General features: G+C 37.3%; 1 long non-coding RNA gene across 9 annotated transcripts in view; it reads right to left on the reverse strand.

Moving 5' to 3' along the window:
* Nucleotides 1-322: 322 nt before the first annotated feature.
* LOC102125250 (uncharacterized) overlaps nt 323-15,166 on the reverse strand; it is a 43,093-nt gene continuing 28,249 nt past the window's right edge. For 5 of the 9 annotated variants that reach the window (XR_012422462.1, XR_012422458.1, XR_006691726.2 and 2 more), the window contains 2 exons: nt 12,146-12,252; nt 6,835-7,292 (listed from right to left, as the gene is read on the reverse strand). This is a non-coding gene — a long non-coding RNA (uncharacterized lncRNA). Of the gene's footprint in view, nt 401-6,834; nt 7,293-12,145; nt 12,253-12,723; nt 14,735-15,166 lie in introns of those variants that run through there. The other 4 variants (XR_012422461.1, XR_010580495.2, XR_012422463.1 and 1 more) reach the window with 4 other exon arrangements.

Below are 15,166 nucleotides of genomic sequence, written 5' to 3' on the forward strand. Positions count from 1 at the left end.
ATTAAAGTGAACATGGTAGAATCAGCAGGTATTACAATGGATGCCCATTAGCATTGGTTTTAGACTCCCTTCCTTATCCTCAAGCAAGTATATTTTCTCCAAAAAAGAAAGTGGACACACACACACACACACACACACACACAAAACTGAGAAACCCAAAGAAATAAATAAGATGGGAAATGAGAAAAAGGATAAAGAAAATGATGGAACAAGACAAGGAAAAAGCAAGAAACAGTCATAGTAACTTCTCATCAAGCAATAAGAAGCCTGTACAGGACTTGGACCCTGAATCAGCTCTCACGTTACTCTTCTTACATTTCACTTACCATTGCAAGGCACACTGCAGGCTGGTGTGTCTACCTTAGATCCCCTTCAGAAAACTGAGGGATTATGAATAGAGCTACCGTGAAAAAGAAGAAAGGGCGCATTATCACTGACCCTGAAGTAGATGCACATAAAAACTTCATGACCAAAAGAAGCTTTCTTGGTAGGTTCCCCAAGACCATTGATGTTACAAACCACTGTTTCTCAACTGTGCCACGGGCTCAAATCACCTAGGGAGCCTTAAAAAATATATATCCAGGCGCCTCCCTCAGAGAGGGGTTTAATTGGTCTGAAATAGGATTTGCTGTTTTATTTCACTTTTTTAAATTTCTAAATGATCATAATGTGATGTGGGGCTTAGAACCATCTCTACAAAAGAAAAAAATTCAAAAAATATGCTGCTGGCTTATTTATTGCTAAAACAACTAATCTGAACTATTATGAACTATAAACAATATTTATGAAATATTGATTTTCTTGAAATCCAGGGGCATTTTCTGAATGCTTTGATCTCATTCACCTGACAACATAAAAACAGTTTATTTAATTGTTCTGAGCACATGTTCAAGGCATTGTACTACCCTGCTCCCTACCACTGGTAGATACTATGCTGTTTGTATCAAATGAAATAAGCCAATATTGATCTCATAGCAATCTCATCCTTTTCTCCTGAATTCACAGAAGAAAATTTGCCTATTCTGGCAGAAACATAACTACCTACTCCTACTATTCTTCTCATGTCTGCTATGGGGGAAGCTTCTGACAGTGTTAATCACTCTGCTTTTGAGAAGATACAGTGAGGGGATACGTATCTTCGCTAAAGCTTTACATCTTATTTTAATATATTAGCTGTTAACATTCTTAGTTGTCATCATAGTAAAGTTTTAAGATTTCTCCTTTTTTCATAATCAAAGTACTTCATGAAACCCTTGCATGAATGACGGGAATTCCCAAAGACAAGTTCAGGCACTACCGATAATAGTCCCAGAATAGAGATGTTGGAATGAACTAATGGAAAGAATCCTGGAGCTCATTTGGAAGATATAGGCTTTAACTGGATTGGAATGTTTCCAAATTGCATGACCTTGAGCAAGTTATTTAACCCTTATAAGTCCCAATGTCTTTTCCAAGGAGATGGTAAGTCCTGTCCTAGCCAGTCCACAAACGAATATAGTGAGTATATATAAGAGGCTATCTTTAAAAGGACATTTTGTACTTTTGCAAAGCACAGTGAAAATTGAATTTTTTTTCTCTTCTCTCTGTCCCTTTTCTCCACTCCTTTCCATGAGGTACCTGGACTTCTCAAGCACAAACACCACAGGCAGCTCTGTGGGAGCAGAAGACCCCAAGTAGACAAGCAAGGCACCCAGCACAAACAGGCTGGGACTAGAAGTAAACTGGGATAAAGGGACCAGAGAAGATCATGGTATAGGGGGGTAAAACAATCAGAGGAAGTTAATGCATACTCCCACTATACTTTCTAGAATTTCTTTTGCAAAATATTAAAATTATTTATTTCTCATAAGGATACATACTTGATGATACTGAATTTTTCTTTATGGAATAATCAATGGATTCTAGGGAAAATCAGGGACAAGGCTATTTAAAAGGCTACAATGAAAAAGCTAATTTTAAAATACTAAATTATATTGGGAGAAAAAAAATCAACACTTGAACCTCAAATTCTGTAAATATCTGGCCAATTCTGACCAACAATACAGGATCAGGAAGACAGCAGTAAGAAGCCCAATGTGCTTATTGACATTTGTCTGACTAAAGGAAAGAGCCTGAGACAACATAAAATAAGTGTATGTTCCTAACGTACAGTCATAAAACAGCATGAGCCCAGGGAATCTTCTTCTTTGTAGCTGCATATTAAATTAATCATTAAATAGTGGTTATTGTCCACTAACCGATAACTATGGGGCAAGAGCTGTTCTGCTGTTATCTCAGATAATCCACTATATCTCTCAAGGTGATCACTACCCTGCCCTTTCCCCACCAGCATCTACGTATTGGGAAACTTAGACTCAGAAAGACAAAGCACTGAAGTGTGCTGAGTCTAATGAATTACGTGTTTATTATCCATTCTTCCTTTTGAAGTCAAAGATTTGCCTTTGCTTAATAATTAACCATAGAGGGATACACTTTTGCTTTTGAAAATCTATATTCTTCACAAATAGTAAAATCATAGATTGCAAAAATTCTATATAATATGATATATAGAATTCTATATCATATATGGAAATATGTATATATTTCTTCACAGGTTTACTATAAACCAAGGAGATGTATACGTATCTCCATTCTAGTAAATTAAAATTGGGGAAACGTTATTATTTTTATAGCCCAAACTCTTTTATTGTAGGTAAGAAATTATAAAAATAAAATGTTTAATCCAACAAAGCAAATTTTAGATAAATGATGGAAATAGTTACTGTTATTAGTAAGGAAATATTTATTAGGGGAAATGAAAGAGCAGCATATTTAATCAATTAATATGTTAATATATATATTACAGAATTATTTTTGAATCCACATTTATTTTGAGAAAGTCTAATGCCTTTAACAAGAACACTTGTATTTTGCAATAAGTATAAAAATAAAAATGCAAAAAGGATGCTTATGTAATTTCTAATGCTAAAATAGCACTGAACTATATCATTGGTGGTATATAAAACCTTAAGAAATCATTTAATGATAATATTAACAAATATGGCATATCTTTCAGTCAGCTTGACACTACTCTAGACACAAGCATAATTTATGTTCCTTTGGTAAAATGCAGGGTAGAGTCTCTGATGTCTATAGTAAAATTAAGGTCAAGGACTTGGCAGAATATGTTACAGATTATAACAGATGTTCTCAAATTAAATCATATTTTTATTAACATCTATTGCGATGTTCAGTCCGTAGAACCTGGAATCACAGAATGATAGAACAAGTGGTAATATTTAGAGGCTAGTCATCCCATCATTTTAAAGGTGAAAAAACTGACAGTCAAATAAGGTTAAGTACTTAGCCCAAGGTCCCAGAGTTGGTTAGCAGCATTTGAATCAGAACTGAAGTCATATCTGCTATCACAGGTTATCTCTCATTTGCAACAAATGAAGAAATATTTTCTTTACATTTCAAAAATTTAGAATATATTATATTCTGTGGCAGTATTAAACTAAGGAATAGTAACACAATGAGCCACTGCATTATTTGGATCTTTTCTGATTCCTGCTCCTGAAAATTGCCCAATGTTATATTTTCTATTAAAGTCCAAATGGCAAGGAATGTTACCATTCACCAGACATCAAACAGATGTCAAACTAATATTAAATCTGCAATGCACATTAACAAAATTTCAGTAGTACCAAAGATCAGCAAATATTAGCACCATGCTAGCATGTGTGTGGTACCTTTTAAAATTCAGTTAATAAGTAAACACTTTCACAGTTGAGACGTTCACAAGATTTAACATTATCCAGAGTTTGGATGCAATGCTAAACTTCCATGAATCACAATACATTTGGCAAGAAATAGGCAAATATTACCCTAGCAAACTCAAAAACACCACAGTGAATTTCACATGTGTTCTTTTACGGATACATCAAGTTGACAATGCAGCAATAATGCATGTAGAAATATATATATGTATATATATGTGTATATATATACACACACACATACATACACACATACAACACATATAAATATATACACATAGATATTTATGCTAAATATATACACATAGATATTCTAAATATTTTAGAATATATATAATATTCTAAATATATATATATATATATATTCTAAAATGTCATAAATTTTTCACTTGTGATTTTTAAGACCTTATCATAGACAGACTGGGAATTAGAATATCTAAGTTCTTTTATAATCCTTTATAATCTGTTACATATCATGTCAGGAGGAATTCTGGCTTTAGCTTTTTTTTTTTTTTTTTTTTTTTTTTGAGACGGAGTCTCTCTCTGTCGCCCAGGCTGGAGTGCAGTGGCGCTATCTCCGCTCACTGCAAGCTCCGCCTCCCAGGTTCACACCGTCCTCCTGACTCAGCCTCCCGAATAACTGGGACTACAGGCGCCCGCCACCATGCCCGGCTAATTTTTTGTATTTTTAGTAGAGACGGAGTTTCACCCTGTTGGCCAGGATGGCCTCAATCTCCTGACTTTATAATCCGCCCGCCTCGGCCTCCCAAAGTGCTGGGATTACAGGCGTGAGCCACCGCGCCCGGCCTGACTTTAACTTTCAGTGGCAAACTGAGATAGATTTTGCAGAGTCCAGACACAGAATCTGGGGAGAATACAAGTGAGTTTCATGCCAGTCATAAAGCTGTAGGGCTAGTTATACCTCTCCACATTAGCTAATAACCTAATAGTTAAAATATACGCCTCTGTTGTGCTCTTCTACTTTTTATCATTGAGCCAGATCAAGAGTATATCTCACTGTCTTAACTTTACTTCAGAGGTCCTCAAACTTGTATGGGTTTCAGAATTTCTTGAGGAACTTGATAAAAGTAAAAAACCTCAGGCTTTATCCTACTTTGAGAAGGCTGGGCCTCTGTGGGCTTTGTGACCTCAACCAGTGATTAAGATAGGCACCAAATTTGAGAAGCACTACTTTAGTGCATGCTCTTAATGTTGACTTCTAGATCATTTCATTTTATTTTAATTGCTCTTCTGATTACAGTTTCTTTCTGCATCAACTCATTCTTCATCCAGTCAATAAATCTTAATAAGTTTGTTAAAAGTAATAATAATGATCATGATAATGACTGTTTATCACAACAGAGAAAAGTCTAAATTTCCTATGGTGCATTTAAGGCCGTTTCAAGACTTGCCCTTTACAGTCTTCTCCCGCCACAGTTTCATCGCTCAGAATGACTTGCACTTTCCCCTAATGCAAAATGATTTCTCAGAGTCTGAGTTTTCTTATATTCGCACATTCTTTCAAAAATTATTTACTGAGCTCTTACCACCTATACAGCACTGGATCTAACATTGAGGCTAAAGTAGTGAAGAGATGGAAATCATGCCAGTTCTCAAGAAGTGAAAAACGTAAGAACAACAAACACATTTAACTTCATTGGAATTGAGATAAATACTATAAAGAGTAACTATAGGGTGTCATGAGAGCATATAACAGGGAAGTCATTTGGTCTAGGAATTTTCATGGGAAGCATTCTCAAGGAAGTCATTTTTGAGCTAATGCTTAAAGTATGGGTATAAATCACCAACATAAATGACAGGTGGTTCAGAGGAACGTTAAAGACAGAGAATAGAATGTGCAAAGGTCTTGGAGTCAAAGAAGAATAACTTTTCAATGAAGTAAAAGTAGATTATATAAGTTAACATAAAAAAAGAGAAAGTCAGTAGCTAGAGATAAAGTTCACGAAGTGGGCAGTCTATGTAAGAACTTGTTAGCCATTTTTTTCTTTATCCTAGGGAAAATTGGGAGTGAAAAAATAGTTGTAAGCAGAGAATTGTCTCAGATTTGCATTTTAAAAGATCATTCTGACCCCAGTGTAGAGAATGGATTAGATGATGAAAAGCACAGATGATATACTACTTTACAGGAGACTATTGCAAGCAGCCTGGAAGAAAACAGCTGGTGATTGGGTTAGACTTTACACATTAGAGTGGAAGTAAGAAAAATGTTGAGGGAGGACAGATTGAACATATGCTTTTCATTCTACTCAGATAATCATGTTTTTCCCCATCTCTCTCATGGTTTCATCCACAATGCCTAGGTTAAATTCAGGGTTCCCTTAGCATTGAGTATTTACTATTGCTACATTTTAAATATTGGTTATACACCTTTCTCCTATACTACAATATAATTTTCTTTCTTTCTTTTCTCTTTCTTTCTTTCTTTTCTTTCTTCTTTTTTTTTTTTTTTTTTTTTTTTTTTTTTTTTTTTTTTGAGATGGAGTTTCGGTCTTGTTGCCCAGGCTGAGTGCAATGGTGCGATTTCGGCTCACCGCAACCTCTGCCTCCTGGGTTCAAGTGATTCTCCTGCCTCAGCCTCCTGAGTAGCTGGGATTACAGGTATGTGCCACCACGCCCAGCTAATTTTGTGTTTTTAGTAGAGACAGGGTTTCTCCATGTGGGTTAGGCTTGTCTTGAACTCCCAGCCTCAGGTGATCCACCAGCCTCGATCTCCCAAAGTGCTGGGATTACAGGTGTGAGCCACCACACCTGGCCTAGAATATAAATTATTAAGGGCACATGAGTGTTTTATGTGTCTCTTATTTCCACTGCCTGACTGATTCTATGTTTTAATAAATATTTTAATGAATTGACCATGAGTTGACCAACCATGTGATCTTAGGCAAGTTAACCTCTGTAGATCTCCATTTTATCACTTAATAAGTAATCTCATCCCCTCGCCCACTGTGAGCCCTTTCAGCCAAATCCTGGCAGGAAAATATCATTTTCTTGGCACGAAAGGTATACTAAAGTCGAATTGGACAGGTCCCAGCAGGAAAGATTCAACTGAAACGTATTTAATCAAGGAACTTTTTATTGATGTTGGGGCAAGGTTCAGGAACCAACAAAGTTCAGGGACTAACAATATATGAGGCACTCAGGAACTCTGATGTCAGGAAACCTTTATCACCCGTACACAGAAAGAGATAAGGGCAGAGAACAGTGTTCATGAAGCCTAGTTGAGGGATGGAGCTGTGGATCCGGGCCTGTCCAAGAGTAATTGTGGCCATAATAAGAACAGTCACTACTAGGACCATGGCAGGTAATGAGATGTGAGTGGGAGGTACACCAATCTTCCTCTTGTACACCAATCTTCCTCTTGTACACCGATCTTCTTCTTTTCCCAGCTGTCGATTTCTTTCCAGCCTCTCATTGGCTGAGCACATTTGAAAGCCAACTGGCTTTCAGGTGATTTTGCTTTTGAGGTCAGTCTTCCAGGCGACTGAGCAAAGTATAGGAAAAGGAAGGATGGATCTAGGGAGGCATATGGGGAATAATGAGAAAGAAAGAAAAGATTTATACAACTAACTCTTCAAGAAAACCATGAGATATTGAATTTAGTGGACAAAGAAGTGAGTCTAATGAATAATAATGTGGGCCAGATATGAACAAAAATAAGAACATGGAGTGCTGAGACAGGGGATTACAGAACCATGGAAATAATGGCAAGAAAGGATGAAGGAACTGAGCAAAGGGAAAGACAATCTTGCCAGAGGCTCAGGCCGGAATCTTTTGTCATCTTTCACATTTATGTCCACATCTGTATTTGAAGAGCAATAAGAACCTTTCCAGTCAAAAACTTAAGTGACCTCAATATTAACGTAAGTTTATGTAATGCTATTTTAACTGTAATAAGATACCTTTCTATCACTACAACTCAGAGATTCACGTCTCATATACTCTATTGAAAATGAAACCACCTTTGCAAAATTATAACTGAGGAAATTAAGACAGAAAGAAATCAGACCTAACTGACTCTATCTTGCTTCTAACCTTTAAGCTGTCCTTGCTCATTCCTGGGCATAGGCCGAACTAACTTTGGGAAGGAATTCAGTTCATGGTTTGACTCTGAAACAAAATTGATAACAGCCGTTTCCCAAAAAGACCCCCTTCTTATCTGAGGTGAAGTCTGCCTTTGCAGGACTAACAAATTAGCTACAAGATTAAAAATTACAATTTAGGGGTCATGCAGCCTCTGGTTCCAAGAGTCTGAACCTCCTTAAATTGCTCCTGGAGATAACACCACTATTGTAAAACCTAAGATGAATGCTTGAGATATTTTGCAGACCCTGCACTCCATGGATCAGCTCACACCACCCAGACCAGTAATCTGACCCAAAACAGAAGACATTAAGAAAACCTAACTTCAATCCCCTATGATTCCATCTCCAACCTGACCAATCAGCACTCCCCACTTCCCAAGCCCCTACCTGCCAAATTATCTTTAAAAATTCTGATCCCCAAATGCTCAGGGAGACTGATTTGAGTAATAATAAAACTCTGGTGTCCCACACAGTTGGCTCTGCATGAATTACTCTTTCTCCATTGCAATTCCCCTGTCTTGGATAAATCAGTTCTGTCTAGGCAGCAGGCAAGGTAAACCCTTCAGGCAGTTACAAAAACTCTATGATCTAGGAGTATGAAACCAAATGAAATTTGGTATATCCAATATCAATTGAAAGATTATTCATATTAATACACATAATTACTATTGATCTACTATCTACAGATAAGTTACTCTTTGTTGGGGGAGATTAGAAACTTTATAGATCTCCCTCTCTCGTACTATAAAAACAACACATAGATGATATTGTAATGCACAACTGTCTGGAAGAGCACCTGTGGCTTAAAGAGAAACATTACACAAGTAACACACCCTACATGGCACAGATAGGAAGTGGAAAAACCAGGGTTTACACTCAAGTCTCTGATTCTGCTGCTCTTAGTCTTTCTTCTGTATATCTAGTCTAATGAAGCAATGGAGCTGCCTATAGATTAAAGAAGTAATATTGATAAGTTCTATGTTTAGCTATAAGAACACTAATGGAATTTTCTAATTACTTGGGAAAAACATCAGAAGAAATTGAAATGTTGAGCTAATTGGTTTGTGGAAATGAGATAGCTTGGTTAGGCAATACTACATTATATCCAATGGGTGTTTATTATGGAGGGAGATAAGCCTCACCTAGAGTACTTGGGAGAGCAGGCTGGACCTGAAAAGTGTGGTTTCCACAGAATGGAAAGATTGGTGGTGAGATTGTAAAAGGAGCTATTTAGCCATGAGCAACTGTTCTTAAGAAGGTGTGCTTTGTAAGTCTCCCTTCCCAGAAACCTCAGATATTTATTTGCATTATTTACCTACTTGTTTTATTGACTCATACAATTCCTTATTTAATTTAAATTTTCTACATCCCATGCCCACTTGTAGGTTCTGGAAGATATACAGTCAAAATAACACAGTCCTTCACCTCACAGAGTTTTTATCTGGTGAGAGACACAGAGTCATGCCCCAGCAAATGTAATCCTGTATGACAGGTGCTAGGATATTTGCTGAGGATGCTTTGGATGTACTGATAAAAAAAAAAAAAAATCTTTATCATTAAAAGTTTGGGAACATTCGTTTTAAAGACCTTGAAGGATGAAAATTAACTGGGTGGAGAAAAAAAATATGATTTTAAGTAGAAAAAATGACACCTATGGAGGTGTTGAGGACAGAAGCAAACTTTTTTTTTTTTGTAATCACTTTGATTTACTGCAGAAACCTCAAAGGCTTTTACTGAATAGCTAACAGGGGCTATGGTATGTATACAAAAGAGTCCTCTTTTCAAAGAATAGCAATCAGTTTCTATTTTCTGTTCATTCCAATAAAAGCTGATGTTCCTGATGGTTTTGAAAGAACATGAATACTTTTCTGTGTGAGCCACTTTATGTGAATGAATGTATTTAAAAAGTTTAGGCTGGGTACGGTGGCTCATGCCTGCAATCCCAACACTCTGGGAGTCCGAGGCAGGTGGGTCACTTGAGCTCAGGAACTCAAGACCAGCTTGGGCAACATGGTGAAACCCTGTGTCCACCAAAAATACAAAAATATCAGCCAGATATCGTGGCAAGCACTTATAGTACTAGCCACTCGGAAGGCTGAGGTGGGAGGATTGCCCGAGACCAGGAGGTGGAGGTTGCAGTGAGCCGAGGTCACACCACTGTACTCCAGCCTGGGCAACAGAGTGAGACCTCATCTCAAATAATAAAATAAATTAAAATTTAAATTTAAAAAAAGTTTAAATGACAAGACAAAACAGATAGCTGTCTTGTATACGATAGATCTTACAGTGTGAGATGGGGCATTCTTTTTTTTTTTTTTTTTTTAAGACAGAGTCTCACACTGTCACCCAGGTTGTAGTGCAGCAGCACGATCTCCGCTGACTGCAACCTCTGCCTCTCTGATTCAAGCAATGCTCCTGCTTCTGCCTCCAGAGTAGCTGGGATTACAGGTACCCACCACCATGCATGGCTAGTTTTTTGTATTTTTAGTAGTGACGGGGTTTCACTATGTTGACCAGGCTGGTTTTAAACTTCTAGCCTCGTGATCCACTGGCCTCAGCCTCCCAAAGTGTTGGGATTACAGGCATGAGCCACCGCGCCCAGCCTGGAGTATTCTTTTTTTTTTTTTTTTTTTTGAGTCAGTTTCTCTCTCTGTCTCCCATGCTGAAATGCAATGTCATGATCACAGCTCACTGGAGCCTCAACCTCCTGGCTCAAGCGATCCTCCCACCTCAGCCTTCCGATCCTCCCACCTCAGTCTTCTGAGCAGCGGGGGCTACAAGTGCACACCACCATGCCCCACTAATTTAAAAAATATATATCTAGGTGGGATCTTGCTATGTTGCCTAGGCTGCTTTTGAACTCCTGGTCTCAAGCCATACTCCCACCTCAGCCTCCCAAAGTGCTCAAATTACAAGCATCAGCCACCATGCCTAGCCAATAAGATTTTCTTTATGTTATGTGAACTCTAGTTTTGCAAGATTTTAATAAGTATTCCATGAAGAAAAAGAAATGTAGTCAAAAAAATTTGGGAAATACTGGGTTAAACACCTGAGGTCAAGAGTTCCCTGGCCAACATGGTGAAACACTGTTTCTACTAAAAATGCAAAAATTAGCCAGGCGTAGTGGTGGGCCTCTGTAATCCCAGCTACTCAGGAGGCTGAGGTAGGAGAATTGCTTGAACCCAGGAGGCAGAGGCTGCAGTGGGCCAAGATTGCACCATGGCACTCCAACCTGGGTGAGAGAGTAAGATCCCATCTCAAAAAATAAATTAAAATAAATAATGAAAGATGCTTAATGGCATGATATACATTACAATATATACCATAATATGTTAAGTGCCATTTACCTAAGTGTGTTTCTCATACAACATCTACTGTAAAATGTTCCAAAGTCAAATATATTTAAGGAATGTTGCACCCTTTCTTCTTTCAGAATGCTTCTTTCAGAAATGTATGATAGTATTAGAACATTAAAGACTCCAACAAGTTCTGGAAGAGGCAAACATTTTGATATGAGTGGAGAGGAAGGTGCTTATGGCACAGGGATGGAAGATAAACCCCGAGAAGCAGGCAATGCCAGATCTTGAAGGGGTTTGCATACTTTGCTCAGGAATCTGACCATAACCATGAATCTGTGGGAAGCGGCTGAATGATTTAAACCAGAGGAAAGATAAAATCAGATGCAAGCTTAGTAAAGACCACATTGGATGCAATGTGAAAGGGAGCAAGGAAGACCTCCAGGCAGAAGGCCCAGAGACCAGTTGAATAGGTTGGTTCCAAACCTGAGTGATTGTGTAAGTGGTTACGATAATTACTGATAAGGGAACAGAGGAATAGGAGCAGGCTGAATTAGATAAAATAAGGACATTTCAACTTAATTATTTTCCCGTAAGTTCTCATCCTCTTTCCTTTAACATGTTAAGAAATAAAAAAGGATATATATATATACACACACATATATATAAATAAAATTAATAAAGAGTATATATAGTTGTGGTATGTTAATTTTTTGGCCCTGAACCTAACATAGGCTCCCAGGGAACTGCGTTTATTTACATGCACAGAAGAGGCAGAGATGAACCAATCTAGCCCTTAGCGACAAGAGTGGTGATAGTCACCCATTCTCACCTCTTGCTCACTAATCCCACCTCCCATGATGTCCAAAAATAAGAAGGCACCTCTTCACACTCACTTAGTGACAATAGTTGCAGGAAAAGAGACCTAAGTCTTTATTAGGAATGAATGAACTCACCAAGAGTATGGTTTTTACTTTGGTACACTTACCTTTTGTCAAGTAGTGTCTGTTATGCCAAGATCCACACTAGCAGGCAGCATGCAGGAGGAAAAAGCAGCTTCTCTGCCACTTCGGAATGGATTTCTTTCCTACCCCACTGAAGATAAGGGACATTATTGATTTTATTAGGGTAGTTCAATTAGCAGAGCAAACAGATTTCTAGACTGGAGAAAAGGCTAAATGACTTTTGTCTTTGATCTAGAGAAATTACCTAGGCAACCAGCACTTCACTTTCTGTCATAAATAAGCCTGGTGGTGAGTGATGTGTTATTTAAATGAGTGAGTCCCAAACCTAGGTGAGTCTGATGTGGTTTGCGAACCACTGGTACAAATATAGATCATAGGAAGCTTTTTAAATGCATGTAATTCATTTGGCCAGAAAAAGGGGGGATAAACACAACCCAGGAAAAATATGTGGAATCAAGCAAAATGTATATCTCAGTAAACAATGTGCGGCAATTTGAAGAAAATATAATAATGTTGTAATAAACAATGCTTGATGACAAAAATGTTAAAAATGTTTGGTTATTTTAAGGCATGAGTCAAATGAGTTAACAGTACCAACCAATTATAACACTTATTTATTTATTTATTTATTTATTTATTTTTTATTCTTCTGTAGCAAGCAGTGTTCTTTGGCTGCAGCATGAGAAGCAGACTCTAAGCAGAAAATAAAAATTGTGGAAAGTCATAGGGTGGTTTATAGGACTAAAGGGTAAGAAAATAAAGAAGCTGAGTAGAGACACGGAACGTTTAATTCTAGAGATGTGAATAGTGGTACCAGACAGAAGTTTCTCACAGGAGGACAGTGAGAAAAACGAGCTTCTTTTTAAGTCAAGTGACAGCTTTTATCAATGATATTAAAAGAGGAAAGACCCTGCATGATGAAGAATGGTATTTAACAAAGGGAAAACTTTAGAACTCCTGAAGCAGAGTTGATCAACATGCTTGTATTTAGAACTGATTCCTTAATAAATTATACTTATATAAAATTGGAAACAGTCCAATGAGTATTCTATACAGAGAGTATACCAGCCAGTCATGGTGACTCACTCTTGTAATCCCAACACTTTGGGAAGCCAAGAGAGGGGATCACTTTTAAGCCAGGACTTTGAAACAAGCCTGGACAACATAGTGAGACCCCATCTCTACAAAAAAATTAAAAATTAGCTGGGCATGGTGGCACATGCCTGTGGTCCTAGTTACTCAAGAGGCTGAGGTGGGAGAATCGTTTGGGCCCAGGATTTCAAGGCTGCAGTGCGCTATGATCACATCACCGCACTCCAGCCTAGGCAACAGGACAACACCATATCTCTGATTTATTATATATATATATATATATACACACACACACACACACACACACGTACGTACTATATATATACACACACTATACACACACACACACACCTTAAAAGAAGGCAGCATGAGGAGTAATAATAATACTTGAAAAAAACCTGGATATGCTACCTTTACATTCATCAAAGTAATGCAAAAAGGCAGGTAGAGTGCAATGATAAACTTACTAAGGCTGGCAAGCTACAAGAGGTGATTGGAGGAAAAATAGAAGCAGCAAACTTAGCTTGTAAGTGGAAAAATAAAACTTGCTTTGGTCAGAATTTAAAATGAACTCAAAATTAATTCTTTTTGATGTGTATGAAATCTTATTAAAATGAATACCATTTACTGGATTATGACGATAATCAACCCTAGTCAATGGATTATTTTACTTAACTGCTATTTAGTTCAACAGAAATTTCAGACAGTAATTTTGATGATGCTTTGGTATTGTCATAGAATTAAATCCAAAAGCCTTTATGATACAATGATAGAGTTTATAAGAGTAATTGCATGAGTAGTATGCCATTTTCCTAATACCATAGTAGAGAGAGTATTTTCATTGTGGGGCCTAGTACTCAATTATATACTTATTATCTATTTGGCTTTAAGCAGGCATTTTAGCCTTTTTAATCCTTAATCTCCTCATACACATGGAGACTAGTAAATAATTACTAGACCTGCCTATTTCACAGGTTTGTGAAGTAAGTCAGGCAAAATTATTGGTGGTAAAATCACTTTGGAAACTATACAGCATCCTACAAATGTAAGGGCCAATTATATTTATGTTGACGTATTATTTAATAATGAGCACTAGGAGAAATGTAATGCTTTGAATTTCCTTACTAGAGATGATAAAAGCAGTATTCATAGAATTCAAGTTCATAACCATCACTTGGAGTAATGCTTCGCAAACCAAAACAACTTTTTTAAAGTTACCTTCAATGTATTAAGTATATATTGTATGTTGTTAAAAAGTAATTTGAGTCTGTCATGCATGAATCTTCACAAGCAATTTCTTTCTTAAGACCATGTGAAAAAAACACAATTTTTAAAAAAAGCTGCAAGCCTGGGCAACCTAGTGAGATGCTGTCTTTACTTTTTTTTTTTTTTAATTAACCAGGCATGGTGGCATGTGTCTGTAGCCCCAGCTACTGGGAGATTGAGGTGAGAGAATCACTTGCAGGTTGAGGCTGCTGTGATCTTGCCACTGCACTCCATCCTGGGCAACAGAGAAAACCCTGTCTCAAAAGAAAAAAAAAAAAAATAACTGCAGTTGCAACAACACCATTGACATGACAAAGCATGAGCATAATTAATACTGCATACAAATATAATCTCAGAATATTAGAAGCGGGCTCACTGCTCAATTGTTCAGAAAATGATAGGGTATGTTCCTTTTGGGTCAAATGACTGAGAATTTTTTAAAAATGCCCTTAAATAGAAACTGCACTGTATTTTTATCTAGAGAAAACAGTCTGTGGGAACCACCTTCTCCCACCCATGTCTTAGCAGTGGGAACTAGTGTCACAGACCAGGACTATTTACTGATCCCTGTGGCAACAATGTGCTTTATCTTGCATAAAGCCTAATATCATAAGAACTCCATTGTACTTTAGTACAGTATCTCATCCCTAAAACAAAAACCTTGATGTGAAATATAAATGCTTCAA

The sequence above is a fragment of the Macaca fascicularis genome, chromosome 13, assembly GCF_037993035.2.
Source record: "Macaca fascicularis isolate 582-1 chromosome 13, T2T-MFA8v1.1".
Classification (NCBI taxonomy): domain Eukaryota; kingdom Metazoa; phylum Chordata; class Mammalia; order Primates; family Cercopithecidae; genus Macaca; species Macaca fascicularis.